The 19,302-nt window shown below is 36.9% G+C and overlaps 1 protein-coding gene across 2 annotated transcripts in view; it reads left to right on the top strand.

The window, feature by feature from the left end:
- Positions 1-19,302, top strand: part of GBE1 (1,4-alpha-glucan branching enzyme 1) — a 111,458-nt gene that overhangs the window by 32,293 nt on the left and 59,863 nt on the right. The gene's annotated exons all lie outside the window — the stretch shown is intronic.

The raw sequence follows: 19,302 nt of genomic DNA, 5'->3' as shown, positions 1-19,302 counted from the left end.
CCCTTTCCTTGTCTTTGATTCTTCCCTGAAACATTCCACCATCAGTTTTGCATAACTTCACAATGTCCTTAAAGCATGCCTTAATAAATTCTATACAGCATCACTCACTTATTCCAGGATAAATTCTCTTATTTTTTCCCCCCTTAAGATGCATGATAATCTGGTTTGACCTTTTTATGAATTGCAAAGTTCTGGTTTAACCCTTTCAAGGTTACACTGGAGTGGTTCCTGTGGTGGCTCAATCACTCAGCATCTGTGGAGTTCTGGTCTCCTGTTATTCTGTCAGTTGTTAGGTTTTGTGTGCTGCAAGTTTCTCCCGTTTTTCTCCCTCACTTGCATTGAATTGCCATGAACTGGATGTGTCTAACGTTGCACTATTGCAGAAGTCATAGCATGGGCCAATGGAAACTCCTGCAGGGTAACTGAGTTTCAAATAAACCAGGTGACCAGTGTGAAAAGTGGTCTTTTTGTGGTCCATAGTGCATCCTATGCACTATATTAGTTAATGGGATGAGCTGTTCTTTATTTACTTGGGACAATTTAACAGAATAATTCAGGGGGACTTTCTGAATTGGGATTTTAATTATTATAAAAAATGCATTTCAGTATGTTTAATAATTTTCTGAGTTGCTTCCTGTTAATCTTTAAGTTCATATTCCACTAAATTGTATTGTGAACTGTTTCTAGTCATTAAGGGCTGCTTTCCTCATAATATCTGAAACACTAAATATTTTGTGTGTGTTTATAGTAAAATTTTAAGGCTTAAAATGTAGAACCATCATGTTTATTTTAAGTTACTGAAACCCAATTAAAAAATAGTTTGATTTTTTTCCTGGGTTTTTGTGTGTGAAAGTCCCAAACAAAATTGTGAAAGAATCAGAACTGACACTTCATTGCAAATGTTATTTATTTTTTTTTTCCATTTAGACTGTATTGACATGCTGCTAATTTCCACACCAGTGAATGAGCAGCTCTAGTCTGGAAGAGGGGAGTGTAAAAATCTGAGAGAGACTCAAGTTGCTGGCAGATGTTGCAAATTTGCTGAAAATAGAGGACACCAAACACAGTCTCTTGAATGGTCTACAGAAAAGCTTACTTGCTGAGAGAAATTTCTCAAGCTAATACAGGCTTCTGTCCTGTACAGTGCTTGTACTAAATCCCTTTCCTTCTGTAGTGGGAAGGACTGTTAAATCCACAGGTACTTAAACATCAAATGCAAAGAATGCTCAATTCACTTTGGAATTGAGAGAAACTAATTCTCTGCCACGAAAGAGATTAAGGAACAATTGCTTTATCAGTTTAGTCTGTCTGCATTTTCTTTGAAAGCCAAGATGTAAGTAAATTTATCTCACAGCATTTGCAAGATTATTCAGCTGTCTGCAAAGGGGACTGTGAATACTTACTGTAACAGAATGTGACAAAAAAATCTATATCCATGCAAAAAAAAATGTGTTATATGCCTGATGTATTTTAAATACTATTTTATAGTAAACTTTATATAAATTGAGATTAGATCCAAGCAAAGCAACAGTAAAACTGTTCAAAGGACAACTTGGATTTTGTATCTTGCACTATAGTGCTACTTAAAAAGGTGAAAGCATGTTTTTGTATTTAATTTTTTTTAATCTGTGTTCATACAAGTGGTGTATAAACAGGGAGCTTTTCTGTAAGTTTTGAGCAGCAGCTTAAAATTTGCTGTTCATGGTGTCACAGGAGAATAAAACCTCGATTTCATTGAAATGAGAATTTGCAGGTAAGATAAATGGACAAGTAAAAGATTATATTCTGCTTAACTCTTTTCAATAAAAATACTATAAATTGTGCTTTAAAATCAACCAAAATATACAGAAACAAACTTTTACTTTCATGATTTCCATAATTTTTGCGCATTTTTGAATTTTTCTGAAATCTGGATCCTGGGTGGTTTTTTTTTTCCCCTCAAATGCCAGTTTGGTGAATCTTAGTCTCCTTCATCTCCATCCCTTGCTGCCTATGTCTGTGTCCATTCCCAGCCCCTCCCTCCCTCAGCAACCAACCCAAAAACCAGAATCACAAAGTTTAACTGAGAATTGCAGTTGATTTCATTTTTTTTTTTTTTAATTACCCCAGGCTCTGGACCTGTACTCTAGTTGGCACTGTCTAGTTAATTTTGTAGTAAATCAATTGTCTCTATTGTGTTCCTGTTTAAGGCAACTCGCTTAAAATACCTGCAAAACACCCTCCCACCTTAAGCAAGGATTCTGCTCGTAATTAATTTTGCAAAAGCTAACTATAACAATTTTTTCTCTTACTAAAATCATATTCAAAGGTTATTCAGCTGCCAAGTTCATTAAAAGTGATGCTGTAGACTCTGGAGACCAGGTGGGATCACAACTAGAGTGGTTGATTGTGTTTTGATTTAAATTCATTTCTCCAAATAGCAAATGTGTCTAAAATACTAATCAGGCAAAACAATTTAAAAATAATTGAGAACAAGATATTACCTAGCAAAGATAAGGGTTTACTTTTTTTCCCCCCCAAGTGCTATGTAAATAGAATGTCTAAATGATGCTGCCTTTCTAGACTTACTGAGGTCTGAATGTATTGGTTTTATTTTTAAGTCTCTTCCTGTTTTCTCCTTAGACTTTGTTAGATCCTATTCTGTCCTAATCCAATTATAAATGTCAATAGGTACACTGATGTATTTCTGTGAACCTTTAGGAATAGTAGTAGAAGTAAAACTCAGAACTCATGTGATGCCTTGAATTTTGTTTGGTTTGTGGTTTTTTGGGGGGAGGGGTTGGTTTGTTTAGTTGTTTTGTTGTTTTTTGTTTTTTTTTTTAATACTGTGACCCTTTTCAACTGAGCACTTAGCCAAAATTTTAAGTTCTTGCACATTCTAGGAGGTAAATTTGGCACAAAAGTCAGAAGTCGATTTACATTCTGGTTTTATTTTTGATGAGTACAGCTTTCTTGAGTGCAGCAGTATGGTCAGTAAGAGATGATGTTGGTTACAAGGTTTTGGGGCCAGCAGGTGTCCTGGCATCTCCTTTGGGGCTTTTTGGTGCCTTGCTTTCAAGGCTTTTTTTTAGATTGGATTTTGTGTCCATACCTTGGGGTTTAAAAATCATAACTAAGCTATATAGTGGGAGAAATCTCTGCTTTTATTTAGCCTTTTCTTCCTCCTTCAGTTGTATGAAGTGTCAAGTGATGTCCCTGCCAAGTGTGCTTTGAAACGGGTTTAGAGTATAAATGTTTTGTCCCTCAAGCCACAATTTTTACATCAGGGCAACAGATGACTTGCTAGTCCCCTGCTGCCTAACCAGATGTTCTCTCCAGCTCACTCTTCTAAACTGCTGGGGGAACAGGTGATCATAACTCTGTCCTTTTTTTTTTTTTTTAATATTTTTTCTTAAGGTGGGTTATAAAGTACCATAGCTCAGAAACTGCTTTTAACCCCCCTTTCAGTGCAGCAGAAATAGGGCAGCTGTTAGGTGCTGAAGCACATGTGTTAGTTGTGGTTAAGGTGGCCTGTTCCCCAGCTTGCCCCTCCGGAGTGGTGTGGGTCACCTGGGGCTTTTCTTCCCTGTGCCGTGGCCCGGCCCCATGGGGGTATCTTGGCTGCTCTCTGGCATGTAGAATGACACAGTGCTCCTATGTTTGGTTGCCGAGACTCTGGCCTCTTCTGCCACCCAGTGTTTAAATCCTTCATTGACCTCATGCTGTATTTTAAGGGGGAGAACAGGTCCTCTGATGTCCTCTTGGCTTTGGGATCTGACTCCTTAAAGACATGTCGATCTTCCAACATCTTCAGCACCCCCTATTGAGGGCAGTGTTTACTTTCTCCTTAAACAGCTGTTCTTCACCTGAATTGTTTTTCTTTCTTCTGATTGCCAACTTTCCACATCTGCATCTGCCGCTGCTGGAATGTTATTAGTAGGTGGAAAGAATTGGAAAATACATCTTTCAGGGTTTGGTATTTGTTCAACAGGGCTGGGCTCATAATTCTCCTATAAGAATAGCTGTCCAGAATTTGTTTGTTTCAAGTAGCCTACAATTCAACGATGACCTCTTCTAAATATCTGTGGAGGTGAAAGCTTGTTGCCTTATTTGGGAGCATCCCCGTGGATTGTAGCAGTCAGTTTGCAGGATGAAATGAATATGCTGTTATTCTTTATCACTTGCACTGTTAGCATTTTAAATGGCTATAAACTCTATGAAGCACCACACTATTAGGTGCCTTGCCTAACCTAAGATTGAATTTAAGCAAAGTGGGACATCAGCATGAGTTACAGAATGCAGATAACAAGCTATGGGTGTTCTTACCATCTGTCTTGGGGCCACTTTGTTCATGCATGTTTTAGAGTGCAAAGGTGGTACCGCTTGACCACAAACTTAATTAACACACACAAAGAATAAGTAGGATTTAGAAACTGTCAGTACACTCATTGCTTCCAAAATGACACCTGAAGAGACCCTGCTGGCCAGGAAGCATGAGTAAGGTGGGAGGAAGGAAACTGCCACTACTTGCAGCAGACCCTTGATGGTACTGGGTTATCCTCTTTGCTGTTTTGCACCTTTCCATGTTTTCCCTTTTGAATCCTAGAGTTCCTGACAAACCTGTCTGTCTGTAGCTTTACCTTTCCTACCTTGTTCTGAGAGTTCTGACAGTTCTAATCTAAAGACTTTTTTTCAGTTTCCTCTCAACTAAGTAATTTCCTTATAGGCTTAAACTGTACAGGTCTTGGGACACAATTGATCCCCTAGACAGGGGGAAGAGGAGAGGGAAATCCAGCAGGGGAAGATTACAGAAGATTCAGTGAATCATATAGGAAAGAGTTGACTTCCCAGAGTGTAAGGGCTGAAGTGCAGCTTCTGAGGATTTAGTAAGGTGCAGGTGACCTTTTTCCACCTGTGTTTGGGCTCTAGTAATGCCATCCAGTGGCATGCCATATTTGCCACAAATAATGGAGAGATACTTTGGCCATAATTCCACCGGGATTAAAGTTGTCAATGAGCCAGACTCTCAGTCATTTGATATCTTTTTGGTTTATTGTTGGCTCTACGGTGATTACAGTAGGAACAGGGATGTAAATTGTGTTTCGTGATGTAAAACATTCAGCTATGCTGATTTTAATTCATTTCCTGCCAGTCTTCCTCCACTAAATTAGTTTAGGAAAGCTCTGTATTTAAAGATCCCCATAATATGCATTGCAATTTCATTTGGCTGGCAAAGATTATTTCTTAAAGACTGATTTAAGGAAGCACTGCTTGTGGTGTTATAGTGAGACTTTTATTCCTCCCTCAGCTCTCATAAATGTAATTTTTTTGATTACAGATTGACTTTAAAAACGTTGCTTGCTTATGTCCTTAGCAGTCACCTTCTGCTGACTGGACTTTGACGGTGACTGTGAGAGCATAAAAGTACTTTGTAAAGTTTAAACCTTAAAGTTTAAGACCTGAAGGTCTTAAGTCTGAAAATCTTTGTTTCCGTTTTCTTCTAAGTAACAGTTGTGAATGTTAGCAAGTAAACACTTACAAATATGGGGCCAATGCAGTTAATAAATTGCCTTTTTGAAGGGAATGAGTACTGAAAGCATTAATGGAGGGGATGGTATATAGCAACTTCCTGCAATGTAATTGGAAAAATTAAAATAATAGTGCAAAAAAGAGTTCCAGCCATAAGAATGTGATTTATAGTATATGAAGTCTTGACCTGCTATAGAGTTGCTTTAATTTTTTAATTAAACATTCATCTAGAAGCTGAATTGTCTTACTGCACTTAGATTGATATAACAGACTGGGAGGCTTTTAAATCTGTAGTTGCTCTAAAACTCAGAACTTCTTATAAGACTGTGGGTAACTTTCTTTGAAGTGTCCAGTTTCCCATATTAACCTCCAGTGTAGCAATCACAGCTTTGTGTGAAGTTTCAAAAATGTAGCTGTACAAAAAGTGGTATAGCAATAAAGCAATATATTGATATGTGAAGGAAAGGCACACATTTTGAACTACAGAGGTGACCACTTGTAGCCAATAAAATTCAGTCATATCTTGAATAGATGCAACCACTTTCCTGACATTGATTATGGTATTTTGATAAAGATCTAAAATCAGACGAGATTCAACACACTGCAGAGAAAAATTTTGCATCAGTCTTAATGCAATAATGATCTTTCATTTGGTAATCCACACCTGACTGACAACTTTCACAGCACTCTTAAATGATTACTGCAACAGCAGCAGGTTACACAAGCAGTGTCTGTTGTGAATAGAAGATTTTGCTGGGGAAAATGCTGATGGTTGTATAAGTTTGAGATGAGGAAGAGGTTTTAAAGAATCCACAAATGAAATGGGGGATGTTGACTTTCTTCTAATAGGGTTTCATCCAAAGAACTTCAGGGCTGGATGAAAATTAGGCGTGGTACTGCTCATGGCAGGGAAAGAAGATGGGGTCATTAAGACAATTGTTTGGGTTTTTTCCCCTGATTCTAGTGTGTGCATGTTCTATAACGTAGAGAACCACTGGAAATTCAGTTTTTGAAAGCTTACTGGAGAGAGAAAGAAAATCGATAACAGGGAGCAAAACAATTAACATCTGTGTCTACAAAGTAGAAAACAACAAACTACCAAAATGCTATGGCTTTTCCAACAGTTAGTAGTGTGTGCATGGCCAACAGGTCAGAAATAATCTGCAAAAAATCACGTTGACCTGTTGTATTACTTACAGTTTTGAAAGGGGTGCCAGGTTTTCTTGAGGAATGCCATTTCATGGGCTAGCATAAGGACTAAGTTCCTGTCCCTAGAAGTTGATTGAAGCTGAGGATGGAGATCAGTGCAGATAACAGAGCTGACCAGGCTGTTGCTTCATGTGGTGGCTGTCTCTGTCCTGCCAAATTGCTTCCTAGCTGTAGTCACTGACTGAGATTCAGCTTTGGTGAATGTTCTCTACAGGGATTATTTAAATGCCAACATGACTTTGGAACTGATGTGTTACTGAGAGAAATTTTATTGGAGTTCATACTTACGAAATGATTGGTGAAATTGTAAAGAAGATGAAAAAAACCTGGTTCTACTCTTCCCATTATAAGAGTACTGGATGGACAGAGAACAGCTGTTGCTGATCTTTCTTCTAGGTTCTGTTCTGGCTGATACAATTAACAGGACAAGTCTGAAGAACTGAAATAGTGTATCATGTCAAATGTGTCTTAATGAATAAGGAAAACACAGTATTAAAAGCTTTATGCCTGGGAACAGAGTGAATTGTTCTAAACTAGGTCTGGAAAAAGAGTTCTATTTTTATTTTTTTTTTTAAAGCATACTACACTAGATTTGCTTGACTGTTTTCCCCATGCATTTTCTTTGGGCAGTTCCCTATAAAAGGTAACTTCAAAGAATTCTCTCTAGTTTGCCACAACTGTTGCAATCAAACATCTGTTTCTCCTGGTTCATACCTGTATCTCTTCTCTGATTAGATCTATATGTATGTGTCTGTATTACAATTCCTTGTGATCTCTTGAAAATTGCTATAAATTTCTTCAGAAAGAAAAGGAATTCATTGCCCTCGTTATTAGTTATTAGGTTAGATAGTTGACAGAAGTTTTTCTATGTTATTCTAGTACAGTTAACTTCCCTCTTATTTCAGAGAGGGAAACAAGTGTACAAGTAATACTTTGTAGACCTTACTCCTTTTGATTTCTTTAGTCTTAATCATTGGTCAGTATATCCTGTCAAGTGTAGTTTTAAGGATGGATACCTGTGAACAAATAAACAAGAATGAAGAAGCACATCCACATGTGATAAGTCACTAGTATATGCTGTAGTAATTTTCTTTTGTAGGAGATGACTCAATTTGTTCAAACAAAGAGCTGAGAATGATGTTCGCCGGAGAATTAAGTAAAAGTATGGATTTTTGGTATCTATAATATATTTATTAATTGCACTCAGGCTATTTAGCTGAGTTTATCTATTAAAGGACTTCACAACGAGGAAAAGAATGCTCTTTGCTGTCATTATTTTTGTTCTATATTCCTTTTGAGATATGTAAGGAAAGTAAAGTAATGATTGTTGTCACCTGCCTGATTAAATAAACACATTTCTTGGCTGGAGGGATTTACGTAGATGCCACAGAATTTGTTACTTCATGATGTGGAGTAAAGCCATATTCCTTTCACCCTGTCAGAATGAGCATCCAGCTCAGCCAGACCCAGGGCCTGTGTTTTTACTTAGAAAAAATCAGATTGGCATTTTCATTTGATACCTTTGATCAAGGCGTGAGTTTTCAGAGCACATTTTGGCACAGGCTTATTAGTTGCACTATATCTAAGTTTTCAAAGACAGGTCTCTAGTACAGTAAGTAAAAGAGAAATTGATGTCTTCTGAAGAAAGAATCCATTCATTATTAAACCACAATTGGAAATAAAATCATCCCTCTGAGTACTATTCAGTTGAGATATTTGTGTTGGTCAATGTTACATTTTCATATCCTGACCTTTTGCAAGCAGGTGGAGGCAGTGCTAAATTCCCCCTTGTCTTCCCTCTTCTCCCCTGAAGGGAAAAAGGAAAAAAAAAAGGAAAAAACCATTTCAGTTATTGTTTCATTTATTAGTTGAATTATTAATTCAGCGAATTAGTCAGAATGGGAAATAATTAGAATAATAAATAATAATAATAAATAGAATTGTTCACTCAAAGGAAATATGCTATATACTTTATTGCTTCATGTGCCAAGTTTGTCTGAAAGAATGACCTTTTGAAGTTGTAAAAGTAGTCACAGCTGCAAGCCAAAAATATTTCTTATCCTGAACCATGTAATTTAAATTTAATGGATTTCTCTTAATTTATTTAATTTGAAATGGATTTGGCTTGGATTTAATTCAACTTGTACAGAAACAAGTACTTAAAGTTGGTGTTTAAATTAAGGAAATAAATAGTATAATCTTTCAAATTGCTAAATATGCAGTTGATTTTAGGGACAACAGGAATAGGTCAAATTCCTTTTTCTTGTTGAAATTTAACTCTTGGCATGAGATTCTCTAGATAGTGTCTATGTTCAAGGAATTGGAGTAATCAGTCAACCAAACATATTTTTTGGAAAAAAAAATCCCAAAAGATGTCCACTGCTATATCTCCCCCTGTTTTTGGATTTGAGTGTTTATCACTCTGGATTTTTAGACTTTATTCGCTACCCTGAAATCTGAAATTCTGTATTTCTCTTCCTACAAATTAACTGGGGGCTTAAATCTCATAGACGATTCACAAAGTGAGTGCTTTTTAAGAAAGAAAAAAGTGAACTACAAAACACTAAAATTTACATTGTTTTCAGGCTTCCTTTGCCACCACCTTCTTGGATAAGGGCATTGGAAAAGATGAAAAATCTACTTTGACTATGTTATAAGAAATTCCAGGGTAATTATTTTGTCATTGGGTTAAGTGGGGAGGAAACTGAAAGTCTATCAAGAAATGGATAAATTGAAACAACTTTAAGCTGGATGTTCTTTCTAATCCTTATCCAGCATTGGCTAACAAAGCTAGTGGCAGACAGTAGAGTGAAATAGCATTCTTATAAACTAATTAATTGTACACTGGAAAGAGTGAATGTTCTGCAGGTTGCCTCTCCAGTTGCTCTTAGCACAGAGCCATCTTCACCCAAATTTGGAAAAACAAAAAAATTTGATTGGAGCCCAAGATATGAGCAACTCATTTGCCTGCAGTGCTGGAATTGTCACTATATGCAAAGGCAAACTTGTTTTAAGCTATTTCAGAGAATCTTAGCTTTAGCTTTCTTTGTATTTTATCCTGGCCTAGATAACAAAATTTGTTTTTCTACAAGGTTATGAAGTTTCTACTTCAGGCTTATATTTTAATCAAAAGTTGCTATCATTCTGCTCCCTCTTAAGCCAGGATCAGTAGTAGTTGCCCTGAAATATGATCTGAAATAGGACATACCTGTAGTAGTAATGGTTGCTTTCATTTCAATTAAAAATCATGGAACTTAAGGAAAAAAACTTACTGTTAAAAATAAATACATATTTCCAATATATTAACTATACTTCTAGATTAATACATCCAAATGGAGATAGTAACAAGTGATGTCCCTCAGGAACATGGTGAATTGATGATGTACCTGCCTATGGCAGGTGAGTCAGAACTAGATGATCTTTGAGGTCTCTTCAGACTCAAATAACTCTGTAGTTCTCTGATTTAATATACAAGTTCTAGTGCACTAATCAGATATCTTTGAGAAATATAAGTTGATTTTAAAATTATCTAAACTTTTCTTTCCATTGTTGACTTGAAAATGTAAATACAGTACTCAAAGCTTTTGAAATGTGGAGGAGTGTTTTGTTTTTAAACAGTTTTCCAAATAAGCTGCAGACAGTAGAATATGCTTTTTCTAATTTATATCTAATAGAAGGACACTGATTATTCTCTCAATATTTTCAAAGTAATATCGGAGGTTTCCATTGTCACAGTTTAATTTCAGTGAATTGATGGAAATACAACTGAATATGTTTTGGCACAGTATCTTTCCCACCTGTCTTTTGTGGAGCTTACAAATTTGTTGGCTATAGAAAGATAGTGGGTATATGAAAATGTGTTCAGGTAACAGAAGGTTTTAAAATAGGTGTCTAATTCTTGGAGAATAGAATAATGGATAAAACAAAGTATATCTGTGAATCAATACAAAAAATTACATTGTAGCTATTTTTGCAAGAGGCAACTCAAATAACTTTGCTATATATTTTACTAAACAAAGGTACTGTAACAGTCCTTATAAATGTGCTTATTGTCCTCATATTAATCTTCATGAAGCACAAATTATGTAGTTGAAATGACAGTATCTAGTGGGAAATTGAGATTAAAAACTAGGTGTCTTCGAATATAAACCTGTTTTCCAGTTCTCTTAGGTGAAGTATTTATGAATCACACAGAAAATGTGTTTGCAAGTTCACAGCTCTACAGGCACAGCATAATCTGAGCTAATATCTTCCTTTAATTACATTTCTGAAGAATGCGACTTCAAAAAGTGCAGCAAAGAGGGAAGTGCTGTGCCTGAGAACAGGTTCCTGTTTAATGTGAACCCTTTGCTTCAGTTCTTCTGGGCTGTTTTGTTCGCTCTGCATTTTGTGCTTGCTGGAAGATGAGGGGGAGTGAGGCAAGCACGGCTCGGTTTTGCCAGATGGCTGCTTACCCTTGCAGTCATCTCCTGAGTCTTGTGCAGGGGATGACACAAGACAGTTGTCAGGCTCTCTGAGCTTTCCACTGCAAGTGTTTTTCTGTGAAGGTAGGAATTCATTGTACAAACTTTTTGCCCTTCATGCTGAAGTCGGTCACGTAGCTGAGCAGTCTTGTCCCGTGGTGCTGAAAAGAAGGTTTTGGGCTGTATGAAGAGCAGTTGTTTATGCTGAGGATAAAAGCTGGTAGTGTAAATCTAAGCTTTGTATTAGCTAATATTAGTATAAAGAGTGAACTTCCCTTAGATCCTGCTTTCCTTTCAGTAGGTTACCATTCAGGACATGGTGTCAGTATCTCAGAGGCCTCCTGTGTTCTTTGTACTTGATGGTGACTGCTAATGAACACTTCTACTTATCTTGAAATTTTCTTCTCCTTCCATGGATTTGGCATTGCTACCAACTGTCTTGTTGGGAGGAAAGGAAGGATAGTCTTTTGGTCAATAAAATACAGACAGGCAAGTAAGTCTTCAGGGGTTCAGGGTGCCAGTCTCTGAGGGACTAAAATGAAAGGATATTCAGATCATATTTTCAAAAGAAGTCCTAAGATAGTAAAATGCAAGAGCCACCCCCTTTTCAGTCTTCTTATGTGATAGTAATTATTCCTTATGAGGTTGGTTTTGCCATGTTAACACAAAAAGTAGCTGACATGCTTTGCTTTTGGATTAATATTTTGATTTGGGATTTTAAAGGTAACTACTTAAAAAAGGTAACCTGTAATAGCATATGGACACTGAATGGTAGATTGATAAGGTTCTATTAGTGTCTTATTGGTACATATGAACTTGAGCCTTACACCACCACAGCAACTGTGTTCTGGTGTCATCTGTACACAGAAAAGACTTCTCAATAATCAGTGCACTTAACTTTTACAAAAGCAGGTATTAGATGGTATGTTTGTACTAATGTTGGAATTTTTCAAGGGCAGAGATCTGGTCTTGCTTCATTTCTCTAAAAGCTTTTACTTGGGAGTAAAAGCTTTAGAGAATATTTCAAGATATTCTCTTTTATGAAGAATTTTACTTCTTTCCTTCTTAAATACCCATTTCTATTCATTAGCATTAGAAAAAAAATCCACCCAAATTCAAATTAAACCAGTTTGTATTTTCATCTGAAAGGTACAGGCATGATACAAATGCTTTAAATATTTTAGTGTGTCTGTGCATTTGGTTTTAGACTGGCATTCTTGCACTTTACCACCAACCAAGAGAAGGGTGGTGCTTTGTCAGCTGTAGCTTTAGTTTCTGGGTGTTTGAGGGGGATGGAGTGTGCTCAAAATCCTACCTTGACCTGGGTAGGGGTCACAGCAGCATTTCTGAGCTGCAAATGTCAACCACATTTCCGTTTTGGTTCTTCAGAGAGAAGGCTGGGAATGGGAGATCAGGTGGGAAACACCAAGGGAAAGGCAGTGAACCAAACACCACTGCAGTGTCCCTTTGGAGTCTCTTGTGCGAGCATGAATTGAGGAACCAGTATTTTAAAGTAATAAACGAAATGAGGTTTATAGAAAGCACTGTTTCAGGTTTCTAATAAGATGGTTTTGAGACAGTAGAGCTTAAAAATGTTAACAATTTGCCAGGTAGTTAGTATTTTTGTCCCTGCTAATGGAATGAATTGATTTTGAGTGTAATTTTGTTTGCCTATAGAGGGAATATAGAAGTTGAGGATAATTGTTTTCTATTCTTATACGTGTATATAATAGGATACTATTTTGGGGGAGAAAAAACACCTCTCAACAAAGTAGTTAAGTAGCTCTTGATACTTGAATCTTCACCATCCCCTTCTCAACTCTGGTACTGTTTTCTGGGTAAAGTTCAGGATAATGGTCTGTTTAAAACCTCAAATCACCTCCTATGTAGTAGTTTGTAGTCTATTTCTGCATTACATTTAGACTTAATTTGAAAGCAAACCCAGTGTTGAACAGTAAACTACTGTGAAATGCTTGAGATCTCTGGTTAATTATGGAAATCACCAATTGCAGAAAATAGTATGCAAATTCTGACAGTACATCTTAAAAGATGTGGTTTAGCTGCATGTTGCAGAATAGCAATTTTTTTTTGTTAATTTGTAGGGTTGATTATATGACTAAACAAATTTAATATTCTCTAAGAAGCTTATTTTCAGAGAATAGAATTTTAAATGATCTCAAAGATTTTCACTTTGTTAGTGTATAATTTACTTGGGTTGAACATAAGTGGCACTAGTGCTAATTTATCCAAATCATAGCTGAAATCCATGTAGGCTTTATCAGCACTTTAAAGAGTTTTGTAATTTTATTTTTGATACTTTCTCTATTTTAAATTGTGTGTGCCCTGCAGGCTCTCTTAAAACTGCAGGTAATTGTCTTCGGTACTTACTTTTTTTTTTTCTATTTACTTAAGGAAACCCTCTGAGCAAAAAGCATCAAGAATATTAAATTTCATTACAATAAGTACCAACCTGCTTTGCCTCCAAGGCTATTCTTATATTCATGTTTTGCAGAACATAACCTTTACTGAGTAGTATTTGAGTTATTGCTTCCATTTATAGGGCAAATATCTGAATGCTTTATTGGATATTAGTTTACTCTTACCAAGTGTAGGTAGGAGTAGCCTGAAAAATGTAAGCCTAGGACATTGCTGCTCACTTTGATATTTTAAACCCTTATGTAGTCCATAGTTCATTTTGAAGAGAGACTTTTTCTCCTTGTGCAAATGGCATTTCAGTAAAGTCGTGTGAATGCAGGACTGGGGCTCCTTCCACTCGTGTTTGGGAGGAATCAGCTGCCAAGGACACACAGCAGTGTGGTCCCTGGGATCACTCTGAGAGAACCTGCAAGAAGGAGAAGGAGTTACCCTCTATCATCTCTCCTTTTCCTAGCCAAAATGTCAGACTATTCATCCCTGTTTACCCAGCACATGTTCAGTCACCCCTGATTTAACTGGGTCTTGTATCATCTGTGCCATAACTCCTCAAGGACCTCACTACTGCTTTGCACCAGCAGATGAAGTAGAATTTTGAGGGGGAGAAAAAATTAAAATACGTTCTTGAAGACTTCAGAACTCCTGGTTGTATATGAATAAAGGATGTGCTTCTTTCTAAGAAATCATTTTCCCAAAGTAATTGCTGAATAGGAGTCTATAAAGTCTAATAAATGCATATTGCTATGATATTGTTTGCAGCATATTGAATGAAAGTGCTTTTTTCTTGCATAACAGTTGACTTTTGGGGATCAGGATTAATGATTCCAGAAGGGTATGGCTCTCTAGAATTCCAATTTAAATTAAAATAGAAAATCCTCTGCGTTTTCAGAGCTTCTGCTCTTGTTTACTTTCAAAAGAAAAACATGAAAAGCTACGTAACAACCAGTGTTCTGCTTATTGGAATTTTTAAATAGAAAAGTACAACTATATAAAACACAATCTATGTTATGTATAACATATTAGCATTATTATATGTGTATATATCTAAAAACTGACTCGGACTATTTAGTTTGGAGAAAAGGTTCATGGGAGACCTTCTCACTCTAATAGAAACCAGTTTTTGAAAGAACTTCAGATCTTTACTGAACAAATGCTTCCAAATTTGAAAGTAGTCCTTTCACTTCGATTTCTCATGACTTTTTCATAATATGCTTAAATAATTAAGGACTTTTCTTCCTGGAGGCTGGCCTTGAAATTCTCAAATGCTTTTGAGCTTTTCCACTTTAATTCATGGAATGGGATGTTAACACTTTAACAAAGATGTCTTCTGCCACAACTATTGGCAAAAGTATCCATTATTTTTAACTGTTAGAGGAAACTTTTAATCTTTCAGTGACTTATTTGATATAGTCTATAATTACATTTGATATAGTTGTTGGCTTTCTATTTATAAATCCTCAATTTCTGTGGCTAAGAATAAAATCCTCTTCCTGGATTTAGAAGTGCCCAGGTCATGTATTTGCTATTAATTTCACTTCACAAATGTAAGATTCCAGAATTTCTCTTCAGCACAGGTTTGTAAATAATGGAGGGTCTCAAATGCTCATGACAGTGAGGCACTAATCGTTTATTGGGTTGTTTGTTTTTTTTTTTTAGTATTTTTACCTCATACACAGTTCAGCTTAATGGAATAATGTCCCGTAAAAATAGAGAAAGCAACCTTTTTCCTGTCTGCCCTTTTTAAAGATCTGTATCCTTCTGTGAGAGTGCTCAGAACAGCTGGGAGTAAGAGGCTGTGATGAAAGGTCTTCCACTGCTGTGGCCATCCATCTTTCAGCTTAGTTCTTTCTGTGAGTGAGAGGCATTTAGTAGTTGTGAGAACTACGTGCCTGGAAACTATTGTGTTCAAGATAAACTAATACCATCTTGGAACATGGAAAGGTATAATCTTGACTTCCTTAAAATCCTGACTGGCTGACCCGCATCTGGTAATGTTTGTGTGTGTTTTCCAGTTAGAAAGCCAGCTGGAAACTTCACTCTTCTGAGAGTCAACTGTGTAATGACCAGCTGCTCTAGATGGGAAATCTGCTTAAGCACTTCATCAGAAGTCCATTCCTACTGGGAAAATTGATATCAGCGACCACTACTACCTTTTTAGCACCCTTTTTGTTGAAAACAAAAGCACAGCAAAAAGCCCTGAGCTTTTGTGGTACTGTGCAGAGGGATCTGTTCTTCCCAGTGGAAGTTGGATGCCAATCACTGCATGTCTGAAGGGTTCACAGACACTGATCTGAGCAAGTGCTGGGTTTTTCTGTGCCCACTGTTCTCCTCACGGCTGGCAGACTTAATGTGGGATTTGATACTTGAATACTGACAAGAAACACACTGAGAGTGACTTTTAACAGGTCCCATCCACTTTGTGTGACATTTTGTCACCTCACTGTCACCAGGGGTTTGCTTTAAGTCCATGAGGACTCGTGAGCTTTTTTTCATTGTCTCTTCAGACAGTGAAACGTTCTTGATGGCCACAGGGAAACTTGGCAAGTTTTTTTCAGGATCATACTGAGGCTCCATCCTGATTAGGGACTTAGTGTCTCAGACGTCTGTGATAGGAATTGCATCCCCTTCTGGCCTCAGGGTAGACTCTCTACTTCAGACCAGTTTAGAGCACTTGCTGTGTTCTGGTGCAGACTCTGCTTTTCTTTGAGATTCAGTGGGATGGGATTTTCTAGGACAGACAGAAGTGGGTTAATGTTTGGCAAGTCAGATAATCTAGTGCTTCTTCAGAACAATGTTGTCTCTGCCTCCTGAGGTTAAGATTTGGTATTTTTTCAAATGCCTGCATTTTAATACTCAATTTTGCTTGTCTTTTCTCTTCTGTTATTTCAGAAGTGTAGTGTTTTTCTCTATTCATTTACTTCCTCATAATTCAGAATTCTTTTATGTGTCCCTAACGTAGATCTTTGTTCCCTTAACTGATGTCAGAGTGCTGTTTGCTCATGCATGAACCTGAGCAGGCAAATAATTTTGAAAGTTTTGGTTTTTTATTGCATAGCAATTGCAGTTTGTCAAAACCTTTCACCCTCTTGCAATGACATATGTGCATTTTGCAGTAGTGAATTCTCTTTGTTCCAAGGTTGGGTCCCAAGAACTTGCAATGTCAATCAAGATTTCCTAAGTGAGGACCCTTTGTTAGCTGTAAGGAGAGTTGACTGAAATTTTTAACCTAAGGTATCTAATTGGTGATTGAAGCTTTTCTAGTTTTCAGTGTCATATGGGACCTTAAAGAAAGAGAAACCTTGGAGTTCAAAATGTCTTTTAAAAGATAAAGCTTCTTTACAGACCAAAGATCAAAGGTTACAAAATCTTTTGTTTGACACTGTCAACATCTTTACTGCATCTCAGTATATAAATTATCAGCTTTTACGGTTGATAATTTTAGGATATGAATTCTATACAGGTAGCAAAACAAACAGAATCTAATCAAGTGAAAGAGAGGGGTCATGGTATGGATCTGTTTCTCTTTAAAACAAACAAACAAAACCTCACAATTAAGAGAACAGAGGAAAAGTGACAAACAATTGATTGTGAACAGTAAGTAGGGAAGGAGAAGACCGTGGGGTAGTAATTAAGATATTTGATAAATTTGAGAAAAAACTCAGGGAACTAGGTCTGAATCTAATATTTATTTTAAAATAAATAACAGGCTTCGAGGGGAAAAAAATTGGCTATCATGATATGACTGAAAGAAATAATCTTCTTTCATGATCCAAAATCCCTGTTAAGGAAGTTTTGTGCCAGTAGCAGCAAGAGACTTAGAGAACTAGGAACTGTCCCCATTAACTTGTCCAAGAAAGTGCAGTTCTAATCCATACAGTATGGGTGACATCTTTCCAAGCTTTGTGTGAGTAAAGATCTACTGCTGCTGAAAGTTTTGATTTCAAGCCTCATCCGTGTGCAAAATTGTGATGGACAAGTGGTAGAGAAATCAGAACTTATGCACCAAACCTGGAAGTCCATTTGTGGCCCTCAGATCACCTTCAGAGTGGAACTGCTTCACCAAAGGGATCATGACCACAATGATTATCTTTTGCATTGGTTGCTTATGGTGGCAATGTTAAAAAAACAGTGTCATCATATTAATTTATTTTAATAACATCCAAAGTACTGTAGCACTCTGAAGAGTAATTGAAGAATATTGCAAGAATGTTGCAGCCATTCTGAAAGCTTTTAGCAGTCAAGCTCTCCTGCAACTAGAAACTGGATTATAGACAGGAGACTGTCCTCAAGATTTTTGTTAACTGTCTTCTATTTATTTTAAATCAATGTTAAAAATTCAATGCATGTTAAACTGAAGGCTTTAGTCTCATGTAACTTGTCACCTTTTATATCTGTGCCACTACTATTAATTGTTTCCCAAATAAGCTTTTTCCTTAAGTTATTCTGTGTCCTAATACTAACTTTGAAATGTGAGCTGGCTTAAGATTGCTGAAATAGAACTGCCTGGGGAGGATTTCTTTAATTATTATTTTCTGGCTGTACAGGAGGTAGTCATGCAATGCACTTCCAAGATTCCCAAGTCCAGAAAAACTAGCACTCTGCATCAGTGCCTTTGGTTGTTGCTGTGGGGAAAAAAAATTAATTCATTGCTTCTGTCTCTTCTTGGGACTGATAGAGGGGAAGTGACACGTTGCTGCTGACCCCTTTTGCTCACAGGTTATCATGCGCTCCAAGAGGAGAGCTCTTCTTTTGTTTGTCATCTGCACAGTCCATTTTGGAGGCATAATGCTGTTTGGATTGCCAGGCAAAAGCTCTTTTGGTCTGTTAACAGCTTTATCATGTTCTGTTGACTGACAGAGACATGCATATTCCCGTGGAATGCTGTTTGGAATAATTAGGAGTGCAGGTCTGGAGAGCAGTCTGGCAGTGGGAGTTAAAAGACAGGCACCTCCTGCACTGCTTCAGCTTCTCAATCCCTCGTGGCTGGAGATGATTTGGGATTTGGCAATGATGCTGTGACAGAGAGGAATTACTTGTGGTAAATTAAGAAGGTTGAAATACAAAGGGTTTTATTGTTTCTGTTGTTGTTTTCCAAATAGGATAAGACCGGTTGCCCTCTTTGTATAACTGATTAAACAAAGTGCATCTCCAAAGCAGGCAAACTGATCTGTGCTGGTAAGCAGTGATAAAAAGGAAAAAAAAAACATCTCTGTATCAGATCTAGATGTTTAGTCCATAAAATAACTTGTGCCAGATTCACTGACAGTTAACAATATCAGACTGAATGCCAGTTTCTTTATGTTCAGGAATCCATTGGTAGAATTTGAGCCAGTCAGCTGTTGAAATGTTTGGGGATAGTTTGAGAAGTAGTGTTTTAGCAATTCAGTGGTGCTATATGTTAAGGTAATTAAGCACTAAGAACTGAAACAAGTATATCATCATAAAAGTCTCTATTCGTATAAGGTCAGTAGTTCTATAATATATAATAATAAATGCAATTTCTGAAGGTCAACATTAATGTGGTTCAAGAATTACATCTTCAAACTGTATTAGGTACAGCCAATATTTTTTTTTGTCCATAGCAAGAAAATTAACTGGTTTAAATGGATTGCTCGCATCTAAGTATTTCATGTTCATCATGGATTGGAATTTAGAATGCTTATGGTGAATCGTTATTTTGCTCTTTTTA

This window comes from Manacus vitellinus, unplaced genomic scaffold (assembly GCF_001715985.3).
Source record: "Manacus vitellinus isolate BGI_N305 unplaced genomic scaffold, ASM171598v3 scaffold_35_pilon, whole genome shotgun sequence".
Taxonomy (NCBI): domain Eukaryota; kingdom Metazoa; phylum Chordata; class Aves; order Passeriformes; family Pipridae; genus Manacus; species Manacus vitellinus.
The sequence above is the reverse complement of the archived record's forward strand: the minus strand, read 5'-3'. Positions and strand labels throughout refer to the sequence as shown.